This window comes from Heterodontus francisci, chromosome 34 (genome assembly GCF_036365525.1).
Source record: "Heterodontus francisci isolate sHetFra1 chromosome 34, sHetFra1.hap1, whole genome shotgun sequence".
NCBI classification, from domain to species: domain Eukaryota; kingdom Metazoa; phylum Chordata; class Chondrichthyes; order Heterodontiformes; family Heterodontidae; genus Heterodontus; species Heterodontus francisci.
The window spans coordinates 46,583,597-46,589,797 of record NC_090404.1 but is presented as its reverse complement, the minus strand read 5'-3'; the positions used below and the strand labels follow the sequence as shown (position 1 = coordinate 46,589,797).

Below are 6,201 nucleotides of genomic sequence, written 5' to 3'. Positions count from 1 at the left end.
GTTTCCATCACCATTTAGGCTTCTACTTTGGAGCCAGGCAACCGACGCATTACCACCGCTAAAGCTCTTGACTCAATCAATTCAATTTTATCCCTCATCCCACATCATTGATGTTACATCGCACAGTGATTTGCCTCCTCTCTGTGATGGCATACATTCAACACTTTCATCCAGTTCAGTCCTGTGACAGCTGCAGAGATCTGGACGGCGGATTCGCACTTTTGCGGGCTTGATATTGCACATCATCGGCCACTACAGGCAAGCAGGAAACGCATATGGTTATTTTTTTGCTTGTTTGCTTGTTTCTTTCTTTCTTTCTTTACTTGTTTGTTTTTCTCTCTTTTCCTGGCTTTGCAACAGAAGCAAGCACGATATGCAAAATACTTGGAGTTCAATGTTTTGGCCCACGCTGCATTATTCTTTTCCCCTTTCCCGACACCACACTTTAGAAAGAAATCCTTCGTGTGGGTATCGAGAAGGATTGGCACCATGGGCTCGCCGTGGATGACTCAGGTACACGGTGTGCAGAAGTGCAAGATGGGCGTTGTTCTCTCGTGCTCACAGAAGTTTTGATCTTGGTGTTCCAAACAAGGACTGTTTTGAGCTAGATAGCTTTTTTGTGGCAGGAGGGAAGGGTTAACCAGAGGACAAGAAGATAAGGTGATTCGCATTCGAAGCAGACGTACAAGGAAAGAAGGATTAGTTTAGGCAGCATGTTGTTGTGTGAGCTGACTGAAAGTCGTGTGCTTTCAGATTGAATGTTAACATTCAAGAGAGAATGGCAGGATGCTGCAAGGGAATTTTAAAAAAATCAGGGCCGAGGGCTGATCACTCGAATACGTTGAGTAGCTCTTGCAAAGGGATCGCACAGGTTATGTGTATTGGGCATGTAGCATTCCCAACACTTTCTTCAGTGCCTCTGAGCACCTTGTCTCGTTGCGCTTGTTACTGAGCCATTCGAGGTTATTAACCTTTGCCACCTTTCACTTCTTTCCGTCCAGGTGGCCCTTGCTGAAGTTTGATGGCGTACAAGGTGTGTGACCTTCCTCCTCAGATTGTCTATCTGCCTTGAACAGGTGGTGGTTTGTGGCTGCTAGAGGGCTATTTTGCTGTCAGACTATGAACGCAATGGTGTTGCTGCCGCGTGAAAGATGTAGTGAAATGTGTTGCGTCGTGGCTTATAAAGCATGTTGGTTGTAGAAAGCGTCGCGGTTTAATGAAGCAATGAAATGTGCCAAGGAAAATGTGTTTAGTGCATTTTGAATGAGCCGCTTTGTGAATGCAAAGAAGAGAAAGTGGCCAGTCTGATGAGCAAGAGCGGATGTTGTGCGGTGATTGTGATAGGCGGATGTGTGGAACATGTTTGCTGTTGATAGTTTTGATAAAACGGGTGGCGTGCCGCGTTCGTGTTGTTGGTGAAAGTCTCCATGCAGCAGTGCAAAGCGATCTGGAATTCAGAAAGTTTCCCATAACAGCTCTCGGGTGGCCTCAGCAACGCTCACGCCTCCCCGTCGGGGAATTGAACCCCGGTCTCCCGCGTGACAGGCGGGGATACTCACCACTATACTAACGAGGAAGCACACAAAATGGTTTCCGACAGTTTGCCAGAGATTGCCAGCCACCTTTGGGCTTCAGAGATGTTGTGTCAGCTTGGAGGGGGCACGTTTCCATCACCATTTCGGCTTCTACTTTAGAGCCAGGCAGCCGACGCAGTATCTCCGCTAAAGCTCTTGACTCAATCAATTCAATTTTATCCCTCATCCCACATCACTGATGTTACATCGCACAGTGATTTGCCTCCTCTCTGTGATGGCATACATTCAACACTTTCATCCAGTTCAGTCCTGTGACAGCTGCAGAGATCTGGACGGCGGATTCGCACTTTTGAGGGCTTGATATTGCACATCATCGGCCACTACAGGCAAACAGGAAACGCATATGATTTTTTTTTTGCTTGTTTGTTTGTTTGTTTCTTTCTTTCTTTACTTGTTTGTTTTTCTCTCTTTTCCTGGCTTTGCAACAGAAGCAAGCACGATATGCAAAATACTTGGAATTCAATGTTTTGGCCTACGCTGCATTATTCTTTTCCCCTTTCCCGACACCACACTTTAGAAAGAAATCCTTCGTGTGGGTATCGAGAAGTATTGGCACCATGGGCTCGCCGTGGATGTCTTCAGGTACACGGTGTGCAAAAGTGCAAGATGGGCGTTGTTCTATCGTGCTCACAGAAGGTTTGATCTTGGTGTTCCAAACAAGGACTGTTTTGAGCGAGAAAGCTTTTTTGTGGCAGGAGGGAAGGGTTAACCAGAGGACAAGAAGATAAGGTGATTCGCATTCGAAGCAGACGTACAAGGCAAGAAGGATTAGTTTAGGCAGCATGTTGTTGTGTGAGCTGACTGAAAGTCGTGTGCTTTCAGACTGAATGTTAACATTCAAGAGAGAATGGCAGGATGCTGCAAGGGAATTAAAAAAAAAATCAGGGCCGAAGGCTGATCACTCGAATACGTTGAGTAGCTCTTGCAAAGGGATCGCACAGGCTATGTGTATTGGGCATTTAGCATTCCCAACACTTTCTTCAGTGCCTCTGAGCACCTTGTCTCGTTGCGCTTGTTACTGAGCCATTCGAGGTTATTAACCTTTGCCACCTTTCACTTCTTTCCGTCCAGGTGGCCCTTGCTGAAGTTTGATGGCGTACAAGGTGTGTGACCTTCCTCCTCAGATTATCTATCTGCCTTGAACAGGTGGTGGTGTGTGGCGGCTAGAGGGTCATTTTGCTGTCAGACTATGAACGCAATGGTGTTGCTGCCGCGTGAAAGATGTAGTGAAATGTGTTGCGTCGTGGCTTATAAAGCATGTTGGTTGTAGAAAGCGTCGCGGTTTAATGAAGCAATGAAATGTGCCAAGGAAAATGTGTTTAGTGCATTTTGAATGAGCCGCTTTGAGAATGCAAAGAAGAGAAAGTGGCCAGTCTGATGAGTAAAGAGCGGATGTTGTGCGGTGATTGTGATAGGCGGATGTGTGGAACATGTTTGCTGTTGATCGTTTTGATAAAACAGGTGGAGGGCCGCGTACGTGTTGTGGATGAGAGTCTACATGCGGCAGTGCAAAGCGATTTGGAATTCAAGAAGTTTACCCTAACAGCTCTCGGGTGGCCTCAGCAACGCACACGCCTCCCCGTCGGGGAATTGAACCCCGGTCTCCCGCGTGACAGGCGGGGATACTCACCACTATACTAACGAGGAAGCACACAAAAAGGATTCCGACAGTTTGCCAGAGATTGCCAGCCACCTTTGGGCTTCAGAGATGTTGTGTCAGCTTGGAGGGGGCACGTTTCCATCACCATTTAGGCTTCTACTTTGGAGCCAGGCAGCCGACGCAGTACCACCGCTAAAGCTCTTGACTCAATCAATTCAATTTTATCCCTCATCCCACATCATTGATGTTACATCGCACAGTGATTTGCCTCCTCTCTGTGATGGCATACATTCAACACTTTCATCCAGTTCAGTCCTGTGACAGCTGCAGAGATCTGGACGGCGGATTCGCACTTTTGCGGGCTTGATATTGCACATCATCGGCCACTACAGGCAAGCAGGAAACGCATATGGTTTTTTTTTTGCTTGTTTGCTTGTTTCTTTCTTTCTTTCTTTACTTGTTTGTTTTTCTCTCTTTTCCTGGCTTTGCAACAGAAGCAAGCACGATATGCAAAATACTTGGAGTTCAATGTTTTGGCCAACGCTTTTCCCCTTTCCCGACACCACACTTTAGAAATAAATCCTTCGTGTGGGTATCGAGAAGGATTGGCACCATGGGCTCGCCGTGGATGACTTCAGGTACACGGTGTGCAAAAGTGCAAGGTGGGTGTTGTTCTCTCGTGCTCACGGAAGTTTTGATCTTGGTGTTCCAAACAAGGACTGTTTTGAGCGAGAAAGCTTTTTTGTGGCAGGAGGGAAGGGTTAACCAGAGGACAAGAAGATAAGGTGATTCGCATTCGAAGCAGACGTACAAGGAAAGAAGGATTAGTTTAGGCAGCATGTTGCTGTGTGAGCTGACTGAAAGTCGTGTGCTTTCAGATTGAATGTTAACATTCAAGAGAGAATGGCAGGATGCTGCAAGGGAATAAAAAAAAAATCAGGGCCGAGGGCTGATCACTCGAATACGTTGAGTAGCTCTTGCAAAGGGATCGCACAGGTTATGTGTATTGGGCATGTAGCATTCCCAACACTTTCTTCAGTGCCTCTGAGCACCTTGTCTCATTGCGCTTGTTACTGAGCCATTCGAGGTTATTAACCTTTGCCACCTTTCACTTCTTTCCGTCCAGGTGGCCCTTGCTGAAGTTTGATGGCGTACAAGGTGTGTGACCTTCCTCCTCAGATTGTCTATCTGCCTTGAACAGGTGGTGGTGTGTGGCTGCTAGAGGGCTATTTTGCTGTCAGACTATGAACGCAATGGTGTTGCTGCCGCTTGAAAGATGTAGTGAAATGTGTTGCGTCGTGGCTTATAAAGCATGTTGGTTGTAGAAAGCGTCGCGGTTTAATGAAGCAATGAAATGTGCCAAGGAAAATGTGTTTAGTGCATTTTGAATGAGCCGCTTTGTGAATGCAAAGAAGAGAAAGTGGCCAGTCTGATGAGTAAAGAGCGGATGTTGTGCGGTGATTGTGATAGGCGGATGTGTGGAACATGTTTGCTGTTGATAGTTTTGATAAAACGGGTGGCGGGCCGCGTACGTGTTGTGGATGAGAGTCTCCATGCGGCAGTGCAAAGCGATTTGGAATTCAAAAAGTTTCCCCTAACAGCTCTCGGGAGGCCTCATCAACGCTCACGCCTCCCCGTCGGGGAATTGAACCCCCGTCTCCCGCTTGACAGGCGGGGATACTCACCACGATACTAACGAGGAAGCACACAGAAAGGCTTCCGACAGTTTGCCAGAGATTGCCAGCCACCTTTGGGCTTCAGAGATGTTGTGTCAGCTTGGAGGGGGCACTCTTCCATCACCATTTAGGCTTCTCCTTTGGAGCCAGGCAGCCGACGCAGTACCACCGCTAAAGCTCTTGACTCAATCAATTCAATTTTATCCCTCATCCCACATCATTGATGTTACATCGCACAGTGATTTGCCTCCTCTCTGTGATGGCATACATTCAACACTTTCATTCAGTTCAGTCCTGTAACAGCTGCAGAGATCTGGACGGCGGATTCGCACTTTTGCGGGCTTGATATTGCACATCATCGGCCACTACAGGCAAGCAGGAAACGCATATGGTTTTTTTTTTGCTTGTTTGCTTGTTTGTTTCTTTCTTTCTTTACTTGTTTGTTTTTCTCTCTTTTCCTGGCTTTGCAACAGAAGCAAGCACGATATGCAAAATACTTGGAGTTCAATGTTTTGGCCCACGCTGCATTATTCTTTTCCCCTTTCCCGACACCACACTTTAGAAAGAAATCCTTCGTGTGGGTATCGAGAAGGATTGGCACCATGGGCTCGCCGTGGATGACTTCAGGTACACGGTGTGCAAAAGTGCAAGGTGGTCGTTGTTCTCTCGTGCTCACAGAAGTTTTGATCTTGGTGTTCCAAACAAGGACTGTTTTGAGCGAGAAAGCTTTTTTGTGGCAGGAGGGAAGGGTTAACCAGAGGACAAGAAGATAAGGTGATTCGCATTCGAAGCAGACGTACAAGGAAAGAAGGATTAGTTTAGGCAGCATGTTGTTGTGTGAGCTGACTGAAAGTCTTGTGCTTTCAGATTGAATGTTAACATTCAAGAGAGAATGGCAGGATGCTGCAAGGGAATTAAAAAGAAATCAGGGCCGAGGGCTGATCACTCGAATACGTTGAGTAGCTCTTGCAAAGGGATCGCACAGGCTATGTGTATTGGGCATGTAGCATTCCCAACACTTTCTTCAGTGCCTCTGAGCACCTAGTCTCGTTGCGCTTGTTACTGAGCCATTCGAGGTTATTAACCTTTGCCACCTTTCACTTCTTTCCGTCCAGGTGGCCCTTGCTGAAGTTTGATGGCGTACAAGGTGTGTGACCTTCCTCCTCAGATTGTCTATCTGCCTTGAACAGGTGGTGGTGTGTGGCTGCTAGAGGGTCATTTTGCTGTCAGACTATGAACGCAATGGTGTTGCTGCCGCGTGAAAGATGTAGTGAAATGTGTTGCGTCGTGGCTTATAAAGCATGTTGGTTGTAGAAAGCGTCGCGGTTTA

At 47.0% G+C, this 6,201-nt stretch overlaps 2 non-coding genes across 2 annotated transcripts; both read right to left on the bottom strand.

Moving 5' to 3' along the window:
* Positions 1-1,504: 1,504 nt before the first annotated feature.
* trnad-guc (transfer RNA aspartic acid (anticodon GUC)) lies at positions 1,505-1,576 on the bottom strand. Its single transcript has one exon. It is a non-coding gene; the product is annotated as a tRNA-Asp (tRNA).
* Positions 1,577-3,170: 1,594 nt separating this feature from the next.
* On the bottom strand, positions 3,171-3,242 carry trnad-guc (transfer RNA aspartic acid (anticodon GUC)). Its single transcript has one exon. It is a non-coding gene; the product is annotated as a tRNA-Asp (tRNA).
* Between the last annotated feature and the right edge of the window lie 2,959 nt (positions 3,243-6,201).